The sequence below is a fragment of the Zeus faber genome, assembly GCF_960531495.2.
Source record: "Zeus faber genome assembly, chromosome: 1".
Taxonomy (NCBI): Eukaryota; Metazoa; Chordata; class Actinopteri; order Zeiformes; family Zeidae; genus Zeus; species Zeus faber.
Genome location: NC_137193.1, coordinates 60,028,585 through 60,051,401, shown reverse-complemented (window position 1 = coordinate 60,051,401; position 22,817 = coordinate 60,028,585). Strand labels below are relative to the sequence as shown.

Here is a 22,817-nt window from a genome sequence, read left to right as displayed (position 1 = left end):
GATTGTTCCAGAGGAAAGTCCTCCATGGGATGGACTGAGGGTCCCGGGGAAGTTCCCACCTGGGGCTCCCCCTCCTCTGCTCTGGTGACCTCTACCGGTGCGACAATCGCGTCACAGTGCGGCGCGCAACACTCACATGCCTACAGACAGTGAGCGCACCCCCACCGTTTCTTTCATTGGAACATCGAAACCTAGCCAATTTGTACCCAAAATCAGGGGGTGCGATAGGTGGGAACTAACCGCAGCCTTTACCATATGCTTTTTTCCATTGTAGCGAATTTCGACCCACACTATCGGTTAAGTGTGAATATCCCCATGCACACAACAAATATCCACCCAAGATGCCTCTACCAATGCCCCGGGTCGAACCAGGTATTGCTGAATCATCGTCTGCGAGCAGCCAGAGTCCAGCAAAGCCTGATGTCTACCCCCTGGTAACCTTACTGGCACACAGTAGGTCCCTTCTTGACCAGGGGAGGCAACCCGAACCACCTGGCCGACCTCCATCATTGGGCAGTCCTGGAAGTCGTGGTCTGGTTTTCCGCATCGCCAGCATACCTGCCCAGGCGCCTGCCCAGCTCTCGGTGATCTCGAGGCCGTGCCGCTCAGGAAGGATCGGGAGGGTGGATCGGAGTAGGCGGTGGTCTCCCTCCTCTGGCGGGTGAAGGGACGGGAGGTCCGGAATGGAGGCTGGTGATGGCTGCCAGGTCCGCGGTGCTGGTATCGGCCGGTCCCTCATCGACTCCCGCGCCGCATCCTGGCACAGGTCCCTCGTCGGGCCGCTTCCAGGAGTTGCTGGGTGTGCAGGAACGGCCAGCCTGCGGTGTCATACTGAAGTGACTGGAGCGCAGGCGGTGGCCCTCAGGTGTCCTCCCGACTCGTTCTGTCACCGCCCCCCGTACGACAGCATAGCTCATCCGCTGCTCCTGTGGTAGGCCATGCCCCGCCAGCTGGGCTTCGCCTGTCAGGGGTGGAAGGAGCCGCCACTTCTGCTCGCGGTCTGTCCATCCGCCGCCTCGGCCCTCTGGTTGTGACGGAGTGTTTATGATCTTGACAAATTATTCCATAACAATTCTCATTTAATTCAATTCAATTCAATTACATTTCACTGCATATATGTATGAAAGTATGTATATGTATGTGACAAATAAAAAATCTTGAATCTTGAAAATCTTGAATCTTCTCACAAATTCACAATCACAAATTAATGTTAAAGTTACATAAATGTTATCTGCATTACAATGTAGACAAGTAATCTATTAAACTGATTTTACAATTGTACATTACTAAAATAAAAAGTACAATAAAGTGATAATTACAAATAACATGAATTTATATATTTGTAAGATTAAATGTATTTATTGAAAAGTAATGACAAAAGTTAGTTTGTTATTCTTACAGTAGCCGAAAAATATCTCAAAATCTAAGACAACAAAGAAGCCATTGTCAAAATCCAATTGAAGCAGTGGGTTGACAAGGTATTTTAGGCCAAGAGCCTCATGAAGTGCATCCTAAAACCCGACTCAGGTAGAGGGTGGTGTCCATGAGGTCCTGCTCAATCAGCTGCTGCAGCACTCCCAGCAGTCCCACCAATCAACAATTGCATACCACGACCCCTTTTTGAGATATTTGATAAACATGCATAAATATTATTTAACAGTGATTTCTTAAGTGCTCTATCAATTGGCATATTGCTATTATACAACACAGAGTCATAGTGATCTATTGTACTCCAATGCAGATAGTAAACGGCTCACCATACGTAATTTGGAATGTTTTATGAAACATAGTTTGCCTTTGAGGTGTCTTGGAATGTGTGGCGTCCCAAGACAGCCCCATCGTATAAGATAATTTCTAAGAGACGGTGCCAGGGGTCCCGAGTGAGAGAGCACATCACCAGGGGTCCTGGTGATAAGGGAAGTGAAATGTGACCTGTGACCTATGTAGGGGAGCCAAGTGGTCAACATTGTCTTTGGGCAAGCATAAAAGAGCCCGCCAGAGTCTCATTCGACAGCTCCGCCTCGGTTCTCTCCTAGGCGTTCATGGCAAGTCTAGTCTGATGCTGTTCTTTTGTAATAAATCTATTATTTTACTCAAGTCAGCATCAGCGGTCTCTCCTTCTTCATCAACACATTAAATTCATCAAGAAACTACAAAGTGGCGTCACGAATAGGATCTGATGGCCCTCACCTGCCAATGCTGCCTGCTCCAGCAAATTACCACTCTCAGGGTGAGTGTTTTCTCACAAATTAGGCTGTGTGTGGTTTTTGAAGCGGTAGTATTTTGGGCGGATAGACTGCACTGACAGGAGCAAATTGTGCGGAGATGGAGATGATTTGTTGATGTGTGAAGTGAGTTTCCATCTAAATTGGGGTTTATTAAGTAGTAAAAGACGTAAATAAGGGGAATAAGAGAATAATAAACAAAGAAAAAGAGAATTAAGTTGAAATAGAGGATAGAGACGAGAGAAATAAAAGATGAAGTTTAAAGTAAAAGACAAAGGCTTAAAAGATGTGGAGAAAGTAGAAGTCAAAAGTAATTGTAGAATGGCAGAACTAGTAGTCAAAAGTTATTTAAATAACCATGCAAGATTAATGGAGACAGGGCCCATACCTCCTTAAAAAGTAAGACATGTGTACATTAAATGCTGTGTGAAAGTTGGCCTTCTTGAGAGAAGGACTAGAATCACCAGAAACAGCCTGCCTACACATGCATGTACACATTAAATAGAAGGAAAAGCTGGGTTTTTGATGCAAAAGAAGAGGTTTTGTGTTTCGGCTGCTGAGTGCAAGGAACCAGCTTTGATTTATGACTCTGTGCGGGGCTGCATTAGGCTGGGCTGTTCCGACGGGCAGCTAAAACAGGATTTTCGTTCACTTACGACCAGTGCAAACTGGAAGGTGTGACTAAATTTAAGAGGTGGAGCAGGGGTGGTGTTTCATAGTGGTGCTTAGTCGACTCCCCCTGACAAGAGTGGGTTGTAAAGAAGGTCCCTTCTCTCTCTCTCCTTTCTTAGCATGATAGAAGGAAATAAATAAATAAAAACAGAAATAAAATTAAATAGGAATATAGAATAAAAATAATGAATTAGAGGTGATACTAGAGGTGATATACTCTTTAGATTTAAATAGGTCGTATGAATAAAGGTAAACATTGCTTTATTTCAAATGCGCGAGAAATAAAAATGCTGATAATGTATGTCTCATTGAAGTGTATTCTAGTATGTATAAGAATTTAGAGTGGTCTTAAGACACTGAACTCTTGCGTTGTTCTTTTTGTTTTTTCTTTCTTCCTCTCTTTTGCTTTGCTGGGTGAGGGAGGGGAAGGTGGGGGAAAGACAGAAAAGATGAAAGGTGTCTGAATTGGATCATCCAAGGGGCAGATGCGGATGACAGGGCATAAGAATTCTGAATCCAGGTTAAATAAGGCCAGTACGGTTTATCCACAAACTCTTTTCAATAGACACCTGCATTTACCTATATGTGTGTACATCTAGTTATAACCTACATGATTGCTTGTTCTCACATACAGTATAGGATTACGGTAGTTATTTTTCTTATATTGTGTTTGCAATTAGTTAGTAAGAGACTTGGCAATGGATTGACTAATCAAGCCATTCACCTAATTAATGGAGTATTATTGATTTGATTGATCACATGCGGAAAAACTGATTTGATTTCAATACGGTTGAGTGCTGTGTATATTGGTTTCATTATCTGAGTATGGTTTATCTTGATTGAGGCTGTTTTGAGAGTGAACATTGATGTACATTTTGATAATTTAAGATAAATGAGTGTGATCAGATGCATCAGATCATGAACAAGTGAAGTTGCTTTCATAAGTGGGAAGCTATTGGTCTCCTTTGGGGTTGGTAAATTCAATTGTTTTTGGTTGAGTGTGATTACACGGTGCTTTATAAATATTTTTTTAAATAATTCAATTCGATTTACAATAAAAGAAAATAAGAGGGTCATTATGATGTCAAAAATGGATCCTAAATTTACAAAAGCAATCACTCCTGTGGGTGTAGAGCGAAAAAATAATCCCCTTATTAAAGATATTGCAAAAATATCAGGAAAAAGGAGCAAGCGTTGGCCTGACATTGAACAACCGTGGCCAGTTGAAGGAACTCTTAACCCGGATGTGATTAAAACAATGCAGGCACTTGTGTCCACATATAAAGTAAAACAAAAGAAAGGTAAGAAAGGAAAGAGACGCACAGAGAAAAGACAAACAGAACTTGGCATTCTGTAGCTGTTCGAAAAGAAGGGACAGAAATTGTTCGAAGCCGCAAAAGAAAAAAGGGAACAGAGTGTATAAGAAGTAAAGAAAAATGATAAGGAAACAGAAAAATTGATGGAGGAGATTAGGGCACCCTTCTCACATGCTGCATCTGTAAAGAAGCCCCCGCCTTATGAGAAGGAGGTGAAGTTCACCGATGTTTATTCCCAGCTCCCAGTGATTACACAGGAGGGCAACTATCTCTTCAAAGATGAGGATCAGAAATAATAGAGATGGGCAAGGCTAAAACAACCATAAAGATGTACCTGAGCTCCAACAGTACAAAGAGAAGGAACCGTTTGGGAAGCAGACAACGAGTCAGAAGTCTGGAAATAGGAGAAGAGATTGTGAGTGATTCAGACAAAGCTATTGGAGGATACAACCCAGCAGTCAGAAGGATGTTGGTGAAAGCGGAGAAAAGAGGAGCTCCACCAGTGAGGAAATGGTTCCAGGAACGGACGACACGGAACAGGATGAAAGTGATGAAGAATCCGAGAAAGAAGGTCCTTCCTGTTTTCTCCCGTTAGCAGCCAGTACAGGGGTAGGAGATGACAGACGCATGGTTTTAAGAGAGATTGAGAGGAGTATAGATAAATGCCTCGAGAACATAAGTGTCTCCACCTGTCCAGACGTTCAACAAGTAATGGAAAAACAATTGCAAGAAATGCAAATAACGGAGAAGAAACTACAGAAGAAAAAGCCTCAAAAGTCAGACACTTTGAGGTATGGACTACTTCCAAGAAAAGGAAAGAGACCCGACAAAATGTGTCCAGTGATAATTCAAAGACAAAATTTAGAGTACAAGCCTTGGCAAAATACAGACATGTCTAACATACTTGAAAAGTTACCCACTCTTCAAGATGGACCACATCCGTGGATCTGAAAGCTGGAAGAGGTTTTTGTGCGAACACAGCCTACCTATGGGAGATATTAAGAGACTTTTGGCTAGCCTCATAGGAGTCCCAGCAATGGAGGAGATCCTGCAGGCGGGCAGGCCTTAACAGATATGTGGAAACTGCGGTGTATGATCCAGAATTGTTTGCTGTAAGTAGAGTTCGGGTGTGGAGAGCATTGAGAGATGCATTTCCAACAAACGTACACCCGGACAACATTTTTGAGTTTGGCCCACAGGAAAATCCAAGAGCTTATGTGTCAAGGGCTCATCAAGTGTGGAGAAATGTCCCGGGAAATGATCCAGATTTGAATCAAATAGAGAAATCAACTCTCCGAGCCTAAATACAGAAGGGGCTGCCTCTAAAAGTAAGGAGCAAATTAGCAGAAGTGGTTGGTCTTGGAAGCATGACCAAAGATGTTAATACACATCACATAGCACATCAAGTGGAGCTATATCGGAAAAAGGAGCGTGACCAGAAGGAACAGGACCAGGAGACTCTCAGAAAACTCAACCAAATACAGTTGGTGGATACAAAGAAGAAGGAAAGGAAACAAGCTGTGGTTATGCAGAGCCAGTCACAACCAAATCAATTAACACCACAACCACAGCAAGGACAGGCTTCAGAAGAGGTTTCAGAGGACAACCACAAACCCTTAAGGTGTCTGGAACCTGGTTTCTAGGGGTGCCCGGAAGACACGAAAGGGAGGTGTCAGCTGATAGTGTCATGGCCGGGTAAGATCCAAATATAGAGGTGAAAATAAATGATAAACCATTGGAAGTAACGGCAGATTGCAGAGCAGCTTTCACCAGTGTTCATCCTAAAGATGCTATACATCTCCCCATGTCTGACCAATTGGTACGGACAATCGGGTTTGAGGGTGTGAGACAGCCGATTCCTCTCACAAAACCAATTGAGCTCCGCTATAAAAATTGGAAAATCACACTACCTATATTGGTGTCAGAACATACGCCCATTGCACTCTTGGGAGAGATGCTATGTGCAAACAAAATTGTACAATACGGTGTACACCGGACGACTGTCGGGTGGATATATCACCTGATGTCTACCACCAATTATTTATGGCACCAGAGACCGAGACTTCTTCAGTATATTGGATTGAAAAATCTTAGTCCAGAGCTATTAGAACCAGCCAAGATTTAGGAGTTCATTGTGGCAAATATGCCTGATGCTAAGCCCCCTGAGTATCCACATCATTGCACTTAAATATTTTAAGAAAGCTGGCAAATTGGATTCGGAAGAGTGGTTGAGTAGTCAACCCAAGCATGTTCAGCTGACCTCATGCTGCATAATTTTGGGACCACAAGGAGTAGCTATGAAGATAAACACTGATGAGTATCTTGAAAATGAGCATTACATTGAGAAAAGTGTGCCACATGTGACTTTAATGGTGGCTGAGGGATTTGAGCAGAAGCATGTTGGAGAAATGATGGCAGAAGCTGAGGAAGCCATTTTTGCACCAATAAAGAAGAATCTTGCTATCTGGAAAAGTGAAGAACAGAAGTTCATGAAAATCATGATTTCAGCTCAAGGACAAGGACAACCACAAGTGGTTCAGATGACACATGAGTCAATGTTCAGTGCTAAATTGGACTCTGACAGTATGAGAGAAGAGATGCTGCAACAAATTCCAGAATGTTTGTGGTCACGAAATAGTACTGACATTGGACTTGTGAAGTCAGCCCAACCGGTGAGAGTTGAACTGCGACCAGGAGCCAAACCTCCTTGGAAGAACCAATACCCACTAAAGGAGGAGACAATCAAAGAGATTGAACCACAAATTGAAGGACTGTTAAAAGCAGTTGTAGTCTAAATATGTTCAGATCCTCAGAGTAATACGCCTATATTGCCACTAAAGAAACCAGATGAGTCCTATCGCTTGGTACATGATTTAAGAGCGGTAAATTAAGTGGTGGCGGACTTTCCAGCTGATGTACCAGATCCACATACCTTGTTAGTCCAAATTCCTCCAGAGGCTACACACTTCACAATGTTGGATTTGTGTGGAGCATTTTTTAGTGTTGCACTGAGCGAAGAAAGTCAAGGGTTGTTTGGATTCACATACAAAGGACAAACCTTCAAGTACAAGAGGCTCCCTCAAGAATTCAAACACAGCCCTCACATTTTGTGAGGGCTGGATGACTTGGCTTGGATTGATCAGATCTTGAAAAGTACTGTCATTCAGTATGTGGATGACATGATCATCTGTCCACCAGATAAGGAAATGTGCCATGAGGACTCAATCAAACTGTTGCGGCTATTGGCAGACAAGGGACACAAGGTCTCTCAGAAGAAGCTGCATTATTGTCAAGAAAAATTAGTTTATTTGGGTCAAACAATAACCCATGGACACAGACGCATCTCTGAGAGTCATTTGGAAGCCATTCAAACGGCACCATAGCCCAGAACAGTCAGAGAGATGATGACATTTCTTGGTATTGCGGGATATTCTTCAGCCTGGGTAGGAGATTATGCCTGCCTAACAGGGCCTTTGAGAGCCATGATAAAAGAGACTGGGAATGCTCAACTCCATTGTAACCTCACCTGGATGCAGGAAGGTCTTATGGCATTTGAGACAATCAAACAGAGGTTACAAGAGGCTCCAGCGCTAGCGTGGCCAGACCACTCTCAGAACTTTGTTGTCAGCCCAAAGGTACAGGGACAAGTCCTCGACCTGATTCGTATTATTCTACTGCCTATTCAGAAGTAGAATTGGTGCTACCACTGTGCTACAGAGGAATGGTGGGAGTTTATCTCATGTATGATAAAGCATCATCAGTAACTATGGGTTACCCAGTGACAATTCTTACCCATCATAGTCTCAGAGACTATCATAGGCTCTTAGAGCAGGAAGATGTCACCTTAGTAAGGTGCGTCACAGTGAATCCAGCTGAGAATTTGACAACATCAGAGGATGGAGAGCCACATGATTGTGTTCAGAAGGTAGAGGGATATGCAAAGCTCAGATCAGACTTGCAAGCTTTTGCACTGCATATGTCGGATGTGGAGTATTGGACTGATGGGTCCTGCTATCGAATAGGAGACACATTGAGTGCTGGTTACGCAGTAGTCAAAGCCCAGGGAACTGAATTTGTTGTTGAGAAAGCAGAACCTGCTTACCACAACCTGCTTCTGCACAGCTTGCTGAGCTTGTGGACCTGACTGAAGCTTGTCTCTTGGCCGAAGGCAAGCGAGTAATAATATATACAGATTCTGCATATGCACATAATGTGTGTCATTTATTTGGATCGGTGTGGAAAAATCGAGGATTTAAGAAAACCGATGGTTCTCCGATACAGCATCATGCCCAGATAATGAAATTGTTGCATGCAATGATGAAACCAAAGGAAATAGCTGTAGCTAAGTGTGCAACACACAAAATGGACACGTCAAGGGTCACACAAGGTAACAAAGCGGCTGATGAGGCTGCAAAAGCAGTTACAGGAGCAAACAAAGCAGGCAAGATTCTTCTGGTCACCCATGAAGTGGACTTGGAAAATAAAATCACGCTCAGAGATGTGATCACTAGCCATAGATAAACAATTATGGTTGGACCGAGGGGCCACACAAGATTCTGCTGGTCTGTGGAAAAATCATGAAGGACTGATAGGAGCACCCCCTGACCTACTAGGTCTGATGATTCAGGAAGCACATGGGTTAGTCGATGTTGCAAGGGGAGAGGTAAGGAGAAAAATTACGAAAGAGTATGGTTTTCGGGCACTGTACTTGCTTGAGCAAAGTGATTATGTCATAGGCAGATGCACAATCTGTCTTAAAAATAATGTTCGGAGGGGTGTGATGAGTCCACCCGGTCACATTCCAACTCCAACAGGTCCTATGCGTGAGTTGGTTGTGGATTTTGTTGACATGATAAGACCAATAGGAGGTAAAAGATACATGTTAGCATTATTAAAATCTGTCACCACACAAGTCCGAATTGGTTAATCATATATTGGAATAATGTTAAAGTATAATGCAAAACTGAAATTATTATACTGTATTTGATGTTTGTGCAAGATACTTGCTGGTGATTCTTTCTTTCAGGACCAGTCAGAGGGTGGCTGTGTCCAGAGATCCTAACAGCCTGATGGACTTAAACACTCAAACATGGACACTCGAAAATGGAGGATGAAAATGGATGGCGGACCCTGAATGAGGACACCATGATCAGGAGTGTCGAGTGAAATATCATTAAAAGTTGATGGTGTTAAAAAAGCAACAGTTAAATACAGACATATGTGTCCTGCATGTCTTTATAATATTGGAGTTTGTTTATTACAATGTAACCTGTATTATTGATGAATATCCTGTACTCTACACTAGATATTTTTAGCAAGACATATTACTTTGATTTGCTATTGTTTTCTTTGAGTTGCCTGTAATAGGAGGAAGTGAATACATTGGGACCTCAGGTGTTTTCTTTTTTTTGCGTTTTTTGAGGGACATTAGTGCTAGGCAGGGAAAGGTCCACTGGAAGGTTCGATGGGTCGACCAGCCTGACTTTGGACAAATTTTTTGATTTATTTCTGAGGTTCTAAATGTATGCATTTATATGTAATATCTTATACAGTTTTCTAAACCCTTTGGCTTTTTCTGTTAATTGATTTGGAGAACCATAGGTGGTTGCCTGGGGCAGAGGGACCGTGAGAGAATCTTGATTGTTTGCTGGACGTTCTCAGAAAGGAAGCTGCCAGATGGGTTTTTCGCTCTCACGCTCCACAAATTTGCTGTATTGCTATGACTAAGCATGGTCAGAAGGGTATATTATAATAAATTTTGTTTGTTATTAAGTGCTTTCTATTAAGCCAATTATAATCTTATGTTCAATAACTCTTCTCTCTGTCGAGATTTTGTATAGTCTCGAAGGGGGGAATATGAGGTGTCTGGAAGATTTGAGGTGAATAGGTCACTGAGCTCCCAAAGCTGAGATATAGTGCGGTAATGATATTAACGTATGTTACTTTTGATTTAATTCTTCCATGGCATACAGAGAACAAAAATAACAAAGGGTCTATTCAGAGGCCCTATGGGGGAGGAAATGTGCTGATGTCTCCAGCCTGGCCAGAGGAGGAAATGTGTAGATTTGCGTCGAAAAAGTGCTGAACTGTGACCTATGCATGTGACCAGATGGGCTACATGATCCCCGTACTGGTATAAAGGACAAGTCCTTTATTTCATTCGAGAGAGAATATATCTGGCTCCTGTTCTCTCCCAGACCGTCCATGGCAAGTCTGGTTTGATGCGGATTTGTGTAATAAAACTATTATTTTAATCAAGTCAGTGTCAGCGGTCACTCCTTCTTCATCAACACATCAAAATCATCCAGAAACTACACAGTGATAAAAGCCGTTTTACCATCATCCGCTTCTCTAACCCCCTTTTGCAATCAAAATGCTCGGCATTGGAGTTATTTGTTCTTCTCGTTCACAAAAAGAAATAACTGGCACCAACCAGAGAGGAACAGAGCCTCCTCAATGTATTCAGTCAACCATGTCTGGTCATCAACAATCATGGGTGTGGTGAGTAGGCACAGGACTTAATAATGCCTCTTTTAGGTCTAGATACTTGTCAAGTATCTAGACCTATAGACAGATCGGAGACGTTAACAAAAATGGATCGAGCTGGCACCAGGAGAATCTGAGCCAAGTTAATGCAATGGGCATGACAAAAAGGACCCCAGCCAACTATGGAGCTGGTGAGCTAATCTACATGTCAGTTGTGTTTCTTGAGCGATGGGTGGCCCAAGACAATCGAGACATGAGGTGAATAAAGCAGCTGTATGCTTTTTTTATTTAATTGGGCAGGTGGCCAGGCCAACCACAGTACAGACAGCTGTGGCTCTGTAACCTCATCTGACACTCAGCAGGGGGTCAGGTGTCAACCTTGTCCTTCCTAGCCACATACGTTCAAGGGAAGGTGTCTAGTTCAGGGGTGACCTTAGTTGGGTGGAGTCCGAAGGAATGACGGAAGTAGAAGAGTGGCGAGGAGTGCATGGCTGGCAGACTGCAAGAGCAGGGACGGCTGTTGCTGCGGCACCATTCATCTCTTCTTCCTCATTAGATTGTATGGACGATAGTCAACACAGACGGTTACAGTCACGTGGTCACCCAAATCGAGAGCAAGATGAAATACGATCGGCCAAAAGATTGAGTCTCGAGGAACACAATATTAAAAACAATCCCAAAAGATTGTTCCAAATTACTAAGTAGCCTACTGTGTTTCTTCACAGGGCCATGGCTGCTGTTTATGAGCAGTCCAACTGGTCCTCCATTACTGCACAATGTAAAGTGGCTACGGACACGATTGCCAAGGACAGTGTCGGCCTTGGTGCAAGAATAAAAAAGCTGATACATTACGATCTTCACAAGGATCATTTCTCTCTGACCGATCCCGGTTGTACCAGAGCTTGTAAAGAAAGTAGGAAAACCATCTTCTGCACTAGCATTGCTCTGACTGTTGTGTATCTGAATAATGGATATGGGATGTGTTGCTTACATTTCTTTTAGTTTGCAAGGCAGTTTTGGAGGAACATTTCAGGTATATCTTTCTTTCAGATCGATGAAACTACCCTCTCAAACTTTCGAGGTGGACACGACAAGGATCCTTATCCCATGTACACTGTGATTGACCAGGACAGCAAATATGGAAAGCTCCCACATGGTAACACCTTATCAATGTCTTGTTTGACTGCGCACATTTTTATTCGATTTTCACAAATGTGTTGAAAAAACTATTTACAATCCATAGTTTTGACTTAAATGCCATTAATCTTAAGAGGACAGTAACAGGTTCCCTTTGAACATCAAGAGATGGAGTTGAATGACTGTGATTTGAAGTGGAATCTGTCGGTCATGTTTGCTTTAGAAGAGGTATTCTTCAAGCTCACCCCTCATGAGGATGGCTACAGTTTAGCTAGTGCCTTTGTGGACACCTCCACCTTTGGCTACTTTGTTTGAGAATGGAGTCCTCCAAAAGAAACAACCAGAAATGGACATGACATACATTCAAGGTAAGTAATGACGAAAAACCAAACTGCAGTCTGTGTGGCTGGCCTAACTGTAGTTGAGAGAGTTGTTGGTGTTGTAATGCAGAGTTTCCAAAATGTTTTCTGCCACAGCACATTAATCTCCTGTTAACGACGAAAAAACTTACTTAAAGACCAAATTTAAAAAAAAAGATGGAGGCATTTGCCAGAACTCATATTGAATGTGACTGATTTACTCGTTGCATTCCACCAATATAAATTATTTTGAAAGATTTCAATGATTCTACTGAGAACTACATTCTCCACTCAGAGCCGAACCAACTCTTCTGACTCTCGTCCGTCGCTCAGGAATCCGCCCTCGCACACCTTGTGTTTACACCAACTGAACCAAACGACTCTTCACACTACCTGAGTGACTCGTCCAACCAGAACCAAATCTCAATAAATAGTCTAACCTTTCAAATCTACTCATTGTTTCAGAGATCAAGTTGTAACTTGCAGGTTGTAACTGATGAATTTTTTCAGCCACAAGAGCTTGTGGCACAACTAGTGGTTGAACACTGACGTAATGTAATGAATCTCCTCAGGTGTTTGTGGGAGTGGTCTGGCTGACAAGGAAGTGATTATGGAGTACTTGATCGACTGGTTTGAAAGTATGTCAATCCACTTGGTAATCTTACAACACATAAAGTGTTATATAATTCTACGACCAATATACTATACAAAATATCGGTGTTGATTAAGATGTAAACAGTAGAAAACAGATGGAAAACAGATGAGAAAATGAAGGAACACCCAGGTCATGGGGTTCTGCATGACCTGAGAGAACTGAATCTCACCATAGACCAAAACTGGAGGTCTCATCAGACAAATCTGCATCAGAAGCTCAACGGTGCAATACCTCAACATAACTCACTTTGATGCTGGAGTACAGTCAAGTTGTCTTAAATTTCAGTGCCATTTTTCTTTCCAGGGAAGAATCATATGAATGGAAAGATGCTACGATGCAACCCAGATGAGTGGGAAGTTTCAGGCCAAGGAACGCACACATGGACTCACCCGTGATGTTTGTCAGTCTTTTTTTCAATGGCAGGGGGACTCGGAAACCAGTAAAATGTGAGGGAGTCCCAGAAAACCCTATTTTTCTCCATACAGATGGAGAAAATGAGAGCACCCGGGTAGCAGATGGCTAAAACCATCTGCTTGTGCTTGGCCTTTCACAATTCGTGGAAGGTAATTCATATACAATTCTGAATTTATTTATTTTTAAGAGCTACCACCTCCGCTTCCGATAAAGGCTTTTGTGTTTGTGCTACTTCTTTGAATCGCTTCCCAAACTACCTGATTTTGGAATACGGATCTTGGATTATTTACACTGTGATACCCCTACTCTTTCCTGGCTTTGACCCTCGCCTGAACTGTCTTTTCGGATTTTGGAACGTGGACTCTGGCTTGGCTAGCGCTTGGCTAGGGTTCGGCTAACGCTAGCTAGCCTGTTAGCCTAGCATATTGCTCACTATGCTGGCTTCGATGCCTATCTCCACGGATTGTGGGAACTGTTTGCGCATGGTCGACAGACTCAGCGCTCTAGAGAAGTCGGTCTTCAAAGACATCCACAGTCTGTGTGAGGACGTGAAGAAGAAGGATGAACTGTTTGTGGGTCTGACCTCCATCGCTAGCGCTCAGGCTAAGCACATCTCCTGCTCCATGTCCTTCACTGTGATTGGTCCGGACTTCGACTCCACTTTAGAAGAGGTATTCTTCGAGCTCACCCCTCATGAGGCTGGCTACAGTTTGGCTGGTGCCTTTGTGGACACCTCCACCTTTGGCTGCAAGATCAGGAAGGGAGTCATCGAAAAGAAACAACCAGAAATGGACATGACATACATTCAAGGTAAGCAATAACGAAAAACCAAACTGCAGTCTGTGTGGCTGACCTAACTGTTGTTGAGAGAGTTGTTGGTGATGTAATGCAGAGTTTCCAAAATGTTTTCTGCCACAGCACATTAATCTCCTGTTAACGACGAAAAACCTTACTCCAAATTTAAAAAAAAAGATGGAGGCATTTGCCAGAACTCATATTGAATCTGACTGATTTACTCGTTGCATTCCACCAATATAAATTATTTTGAAAGATTTCAATGATTCTACTGTGAATAACATTCACAACTCAGAGGCGAACCGACTGTTCTGACTCTCGTCCATCGCTCAGGAAGTCCTCCCTCGCTCACCTTGCGTTTACACCAACTGAACCAAACGACTCTTCACATTTCTTGAGTGACTTGTCCAACCAGAACCAAATCTCAAATAAAAGTCTAACCTTCATTTCTACTCATAGTTTCAGAGTTCAAGTTGTAACTTGCAGGTTGTAACTGATTTATTCTTTCAGCCACGAGAGCTAGTGGCACAACTAGTGGTTGAACACTGACGTAATGTAATGAATCTCCTCAGGTGTTTGTGGGAGCGCTCTGGCTGACAAGGAAGAGATTATGAAGTACTTGAAGGACTGGTTTGAAAGTATGTCAATCCACTTGGTAATCTTACAACACAAAAAGTATTATATAATTCTACGACCAATATACTATACAAAATATCGGTGTTGACTAAAATGTAAACAGTAGAAAACTTCCCCTTCAGATGGAAAACAGATGGGAAAACTGAAGGAACACCCAGGTCATGGGGTTCTGCACGACCTGGTAAAACTGAATCATGCCACAGACCAAAACTGGAGTCCTCATCTGACAAATCTGCATCAGAAGCTCAACGGTGCAATACCACAACATAACTCACTTTGATGCCGGATTTCAGTCAAGTTGTCTTCAATTTCAGTGCCATTTTTCTTTCTGGGGAAGAAACATAAGAATGGAAAGATGCTGCGATGCAACCCAGATGAGTGGGAAGTTTCAGGTGCCAAGGTCAAGGAACTCACACATGAACTCACCCGTGATGTTTGTCTTTTTTTCAATGCCACGGGGACTTGGAAACTGGTAAAATGTTTTTTGGGTCTGCGTGTACAAGATGTCCTGAAAATCGTTTTATCGAAGGAGTCACAGAAAACCCTATTTTTCTCTATACAGATGAAATGAACGTTTTTTTGGAAGTCGGTTGAGATAGTGTGTGAGATACCACCGGAGAGGACCTTGCCCCGTCACCTTCCACAATCCGTGGAAGGTAATTCATATACAATTCTGAATTGGTTTTTTTTTAATGAGGAAAGAAAATGAATTCAAGTACATTCACTCTTAGAAAATATTCAATTTGTTTCATGTGGAATAAGGTTTGTCTCCAAATAATGGAATTGATGTTCACGCCAACCACCAAGAAACTCTGAGGGCGTTGATTGAATGGACCTTCCTAGCCACTAGTGTATTTTATTTCCATGATTTATATAATGAGTCACTTGTCAATGGAAAGACTTATCCTAATACTGTATAATACTTGGGAGATAAGTGGACTCATTCGCTTAAAGAATTAAATAACCTGCTCAAAGGTACAATCTGCAATTGTGTGTGTGTGTGTGTGTGTGCGTTTGTGTGTGTGTGTGTGTGTGTGTGTGTGTTTGAATATAACAAGACCGTGTAAGACGGGCAGACAGTCCTTCAAATGCTTCAATGCTTGTGGGCCCACCCACTGCAAGGCAAATCAGAATGGTCTGCAATGTCGAGTGGGCAGCGGGCAGAGGCAGAGTGGGCCTAGGTATGCTGTGTGTTTATTTGCATCTAACAGCAGTTCAGAGTACACTAACTCCTTGGAGGCAATGGGTGGTGTGCTCACACCCACTGGTTGTGGGCAATCATGGAGAAAGTAGGAGTGATTGGGAGCAACATCTTTGCTTATCAGAACACGGGGTGCTATGTTCTTGGACTCCTATCCTAGCCACAGACTGTCCACCACAAAAAACATGTTCGAACACAAGGAGGCTCACAAGTATACTGGGTACAGTACCAGAGCACCTTGGTTGATTATCAACTTCGTACTTGTTTCATCGGACCTGAGGCCGTATGTTCTGGACAGTCGGGTGAAGAGAGGAGCAGGACCGTCTACCGATCAGCACCTGCTGGTGACCTGGATCACATGGTGGGGTTAACTGTTGGACAGACCTGGGAAGCCTTGGCGAACTCCTGTGTTGAGGGTGAGGGGGTTTGAAGATTTGCAACCCATCCTCGTCACCTGGAGTCTACTGGTCAGAATGTCAAGGACCCAGTTCCACAGGGAGGTGTTCAAGTCCATCTATTCAAGTTCCACCCATGGTTGTATTATGGTGTGGACTATGGTGGACTATGGTGTTGAGAACTGAACTGGCAGTCTTTCTGACAGGCCAGAAGGAACTACAGCTACAGTGGTTGCAGCCTACAGGGACTAGAGATACAGTTACAGTTCTGACAGACAACCCTTCGATTTAATTATGTTTTCTTTATTTATTTGCATGGTTTGAGTTTTGGCGTATGGGCTCTACTGCTCATCACTCCTAGCGAGGTGTACAGCAAACATGGATACATACTGAGGGACCTAGAAATATGGGAGTGATGAGCTTGAATGCCTCCATTGGATAGAAGAGTAGAGGCCCAACAGGTGGATGCATGTTGAGGTGGAGGGAGCGCAGCATGGACTGGCTGCTTTAAGATGAGATAAATTAACAATACATTTAACAAAATGCAGGATAGCCTCATCAGGCTTACCCAACCTGAAAACAGGTGGCAGGAACAATTCATTGATTCACTTCTGTCCTTACCACAGGAAAGAAGAATCAGAGAGGTAAAGACATGACGATCTCAGAAAATCACTGTCTCGAAGTTGAACTGCATTTGAAGAAGAAGCTCGTGCTGAGACACGCCTTGGACATTTGTCACTCGATCTTCGATTGGTTTAAAGAATTGATCAACGGTCCAAATCCCCTGCACATAACATAACACTGGGAATGTCAAACTGTACATTACTCCCATGTTACATATGAATGCACTGAATGGGATGGTTTCATCCTTTGCTCTTTTTGCAAATGCCTGGAAAGCCATCGTGAAGGACATTCTGGCAGTGATTCAGGCTTTTCTTGATAGCAACTGGATTTGGGGAACTACTTGTAATTTTCTCTTTGAAATGAATGGTAATTGCCTCTTGCATGCAAAGCTTGGTTTTGTTCCTTGGGCCCTGAAGCAGGGGAAAAAAGTGCTCTACACAGAGAATGTTTTCAAAACAATGGTTTTCAACCTGTGGGTCTCAATTCCAAAACGTATTCACAGGTCCATTTTGAGTGGACCGGAGGAATATACGTAGGTCCACTTGGTCAAAGTTCAGCAATGTTATATCCCTGGCGTCATCTTCTGGAAATAAGTTTGAATGAATCTATCTATAATTAATTAAACATGCAAGAAAACATTGTTACTGCACTCACTATCACCTAATAGTAGGACGGCGACTTAGGGGTTAATAGTTGCATCGTATGGACCTGAAGTCTGTGTCAGCATTACTTATGCGACTGTTGCTGACGGTCACATGTAGGTCATGGGGAATGACTTCCCAGGGCCGAACCACGGTCGGTTCAGACATCAGCCTCTCTTCAAACTAGCCATTTTCTTTCATTGGATTAACAATGTGTCACCTACAGTAATAGCCGAACCACGGTCGGTTCAGACATCAGCCTCTCTTCAAACTAGCCATTTTCTTTCATTGGATTACCAATGTGTCACCTACAGTAATAGCTTGGTTTTAATAGCATACTGTAGTGCTGACGGAGGACTGGAGTCGCAGGAACCCAACACAAGTTCAGTGAGGTGTCTTGGCGTCCCAAGACAGCCCCCGCTGTATAAGATAATTACTAACAGACAGTGCCAGGGGTCCCGAGAGAGAGCACATCACCAGCAGTCCTGGTGATAAGGGAGGTGAAATGTGACCTGTGACCTATGTAGGGGAACCAAATGGTCAACATTGTCTTTGGGCAAGCTTAAAAGCACCTGCCCGAGTTTCATTCGACAGAGAATCCATCAGGTTCAGTTCTCTCCTGGACGTCCTTGGCAAGTCTGGTCTGATGCTGTTCTTTTGTAATAAACCTATTATTTTACTCAAGTCAGCCTCAGTGGTCACTCCTTCTTCATCAACACCTCAAATTCATCAAGAATCTACACCAGCCTGGCGGATGTTGCAATGCTCCTCCACCTTCCTGAAAATGGAGTGAGAAATAACTGAAGTTCGGGAGAAGAGAAGAGAAGCCAACCACACATGGTACGAATCTGGCAAAAATGGCAACATCTGTTGGTAATTATATTATACAATGGGCTCTCTCTCTTGGGCCCTTCTTCACCCCAAACATTCCAGACACCTCATATTCCCCCTTCGAGACTACACAAAGTCTCGAAAGAGAGAAGAGTGACAAACTTATGCTGTTAATTGGCTTAATAGAAATCACATACTAACAAACCAAATGATTATAATATACCCAGATAATATATAATATATATAATATACTGACCATGCTTACTCGTAGCAATACAATAAATTTATGCAGTTTAAGAGTGAAAAACCCATCTGGCAGCTTCCTTTCTTAGTACATACATCAAACAATCTAGACTGGAAAATTCTCTCATGGTCCCTCTGCCACAGGCAACCCCCTATTGTACTCCAAATCAATTAACAGAAAAAGAAGAAGGGTTTATAAAACTGTATAGGATGTTACATATAAATGCATACATTCAGAACCGCAGAAATAAATCAAAAAATTTGTCCAAAGTGAGGCTGATCGACCCAATCGGACCTTCAGTGGACCTTTCCCTGCCTAACACCAATGTCCCTCAAGTCAGCAAAAAAAGAAAACACCTGAGGCATTAATGCTGTTAGGATCTCTGGACACAGCCACACTCTGACTGGTCCTGAAAGAAAAAATCACCAGCCAGTATCTTGCACAAACATCAAATACAGTATAATAATTTCACTTTTTCATTATTCCAATATATGATTAACATTTTCCATTTCCCCCCTTTGTCCATACATTTTCCCAGTCAAAAATAGTATTGAGTCTATGACGGAATCAGATATTCAGAATGGATATTTATCTACTAGTGTTAGCTCCTCCTTCATCACTATTTCCTCCTCATCTTCACTGACGTCATTACCACCCAATAGTGGCATCTGAAAATTTTCTCCCGGCATTACAACTCCTACCCATCTCCTGTCATTATACAACATATACTTTCGTTGATCGCGAGGCACACTGCTAACATCAAGTCCTGTTTGCACTATGTCTTCACCATGCGCATTTATCCATTTAGGGGGATTATTTCCACCAGTATTCCATTTATTACATTTACATGGAAGGTGAGCTGCATTTCCTAATTCAGTTCTAATCACAGTGTTCGCAGAAATTGGAGTTGCAGAAATCATCTGAGGCGCAGCAGTAGTTAACCGCAATACCTCTGCAACATTTGTAACCTTTAGAACCAAAGAGGTGGACCTCTGCTTTATTTTTTCAATAGGTGGTAGAGTTGATACTTCAGTTGTCAATTTTCCTACTTCTTTAACAACCGCGGGCTCTACAATTTTACTTTCATTTATTACCACAAGAGTCACAATTTTGTATTCGTAGTCTGGCCTTGGTTGCACTCCATCCTCTCTCACATTCACTAATTTTGGATCATAATAAGAACAGTTGTAGTCACCTTGATCTTCAACTTGGGATCTATGTAGATAAAGACTACAGTCATCCTCAGTCTTCAGCCTTCTTCGATCATTTAGCAGCACAAACTTCTCTAGTGATGATGTCCCTGACAAGTCAATTACCTTACCATGGTTATCTTCCCCCGGACTCGGAATTTCCCTTTTTCTTCATTTTATTTTGTACACTGACATGGCAGCTGAACTGCCTTTCCCAAAGTCACTTCAACCCTAGTCCTCGTATCGCTTTGGTCTAACCCTTTTTTGGGTTGCCCTCGGACTCCTTGGTCCAACTGGGTCTGTGTATTTTCCTGGAGAGGTATCACAGCCCTCTGGAGTCTTTGACGACTCATAGGCTCTGGAATTAGACTCTGTTGTTTCTGGGACATGTTGTAAATCAATTGTCACCAAAGTGTCTTTCTTGCTCAGGGACTGACAATTCATCCCTGGGATCATCAAAAGTGTACTCAACATCCTCATGCACACCCACATCATCGTCAATCCCTTCTTCTGGGTCTTGACGTTGGAGGTCCTCATGAACCTCTCCTGTGTCTGCAGCTTCTGTTGGCTCTCTTGAGCTTTCAACATCTCTGCTCTGTGATCGTGGCGCCTCTTCTTTTGGCACTCTAACACAATGTGATAAATGGTACCATGTAGGACAACCGTTAACCTGAACCGCAGTTCCTGTACTGCGAACAACTTCGAATGGTCCTTCGAATGGTCATTCATTAAACCACTTCCTCCTAAACACCTTCACGAATACCTTGTCTCCAGGTTGCAGCGTGTTCCTTTTTTCCTCATCAAGTCTCTCTAGCACCTCCTCTTGTTTTTGTCTGTCAGAGACATATGTGTATTCTCTTATGCAGCGCAGCAATATACAGTAGTTCACATACACTCCCATTTCATCTTCTAAAAGGGCTAAACTTGAACCCTTTCCACTTGTGCACAAACAAGGTGTTGGCATCCGTCTACCCATAGCCAACTCATGGGGTGTCATGGGCAAATCATGGAGCCCACTTGAACGATGCGATTTTTCGGCACACTGTTCATTTTTTCACAAACACCTTGGCTTTGCCGATAATAAACAGCTCCTGGACATTGTTTAATTCCCAATTTTTGCAGAATTAATTTTTACTGTTCTATCCACAAACTCTTTCCCATCATCTGAGAATATGTGATCTGAAAATCCCCACCTGCTTATGACCCCATGACACAAAAACTTGGCAATTGACTGAGCATCCTTACGCTTGGTTGGACATGCCTAAGGTTACCGTGAAAATCTATCCATGACGACCAACATGTATCTTTTACCTCCTACTGGTCTTATCATGTCAACAAAATCTACAACCAACTCACGCATAGGACCTGTTGGAGTAGGAATGTGACCAGGTGGACCCATCACAACCCTCTGAACATTGTTTTTAAGACAGATGGTACATCTGCCTATGACATAATCAGTTTGCTCAAGCAAGTACAGTGCCCAAAAACCATACTCTTTCATGATCTTTCTCCTTACTTCCCCCCTTGCAACATGGGCTAACCCATGTGCTTCCTGAATCATCAGACCTTGTCAGGGGGTGCTACCATCAGTCCATGATTTCTCCACAGACCAGTAGAATCTTGAGTGGCTCCTCAGTCCAACCATAATTGTTTATCTAAGGCTGACACAGCTTCTTGCATCAAGACCACATCTCTGAGCGTGATTTTATCTTTCAAGTCCACTTCATGGGTGACCAGAAGAACCTTGCCTGCTTTGTTTGCTCCTGTAACTGCTTTTGCAGCCTCATCAGTAACCCTTGACGTGTCCATTTTGTGTGCTGCACACTTAGCTACAGCTATTTCCTTTGGCTTCATCATTGCATGCAACAATTTCCTTATCTGAGCATGATGCTGTATCGGAGAACCATCGGTTTTCTTAAATCCTTGGTTTTTCCACACTGATCCAAATAAATGACACACATTATGTGCGTATGCAGAATCTGAATATATTGTCACTCGCTTATATACATTGTATATCACCCTTCCTTCGTCCAGGTGAGGTTACAATGGAGTTGAGCATTCCCAGTCTCTTTTATCATGGCTCTCAAAGGCCCTGTTAGGCAGGCATAATCTTGTACCGAGGCTGAAGAATATCCCGCAATACCAAGAAATATCATCATCTCTCTGACTTTTCTGGGCTTTGGTGCCGTTCGAATGGCTTCCAAATGACTCTCAGAGGTGCCACTGTGTCCATGGGTTATTGTTTTACCCAAATAAATGACTTTTTCTTAACGATATTGTAGCTTCTTCTGAGAGGCCTTGTGTCCTTTGTCTGCCAATAGCTGCAACAGTTTGATTAGGCCTCATGGCACGTTTCCTTATCTGGTGAACAGATGACGATGTCATCCACATACTGAATGACAGTACTTTTCAAGATCTGATCAATCCAAGCCAAGTCATCCTGCAACATGTTATTGAAAATGTGAGGGCTGTGTTTGAATCCTTGAGGGAGCCTCTTGTACTTGAAGGTTTGTCCTTTTTATGTGAATCCAAACAACCCTTGACTTTCTTCGCTCAGTGGAACACTGAAAAATGCTCCACACAAATCCAACACTGTGAAGTGTGTAGCCTCTGGAGGAATTTGGGCAAACAAGGTATGTGGATCTGGTACATCTGCTGGAAAATCAGCCACCACTTCATTTACCGCTCTTAAATCGGTAAACTCTCACCGGTTGGGCTGACTTCACAAGTCCAATGTCAGTACTATGTCGTGACTACAAACTGGAATTTGTTGCATCTCCTCTCTCATACTGTCTGAGTCCAATTTATTGCTGAACATTGATTCATGTGTCATCTGTACCACTTGAGGTTGTCCTTGTCCTTGAGCTGAGATCATGATTTTCATGAACTTCTGTTCTTCACTCATCCAGATAGCAAGATTCTCCTTTATTGGTGTGAAAATGGCTTCCTCAGCTTCTGCCATCATTTCTTCTATATGCTTCTGCTCACATCCTTTA

At 42.9% G+C, this 22,817-nt stretch overlaps 1 long non-coding RNA gene across 1 annotated transcript; it reads left to right on the top strand.

Moving 5' to 3' along the window:
* Positions 1 to 14,018: 14,018 nt before the first annotated feature.
* On the top strand, positions 14,019 to 14,911 carry LOC307232668. Its single transcript, XR_013844244.1, has 3 exons — positions 14,019 to 14,074; positions 14,632 to 14,697; positions 14,818 to 14,911. It is a non-coding gene; the product is annotated as an uncharacterized lncRNA (long non-coding RNA).
* Positions 14,912 to 22,817: the final 7,906 nt, after the last annotated feature.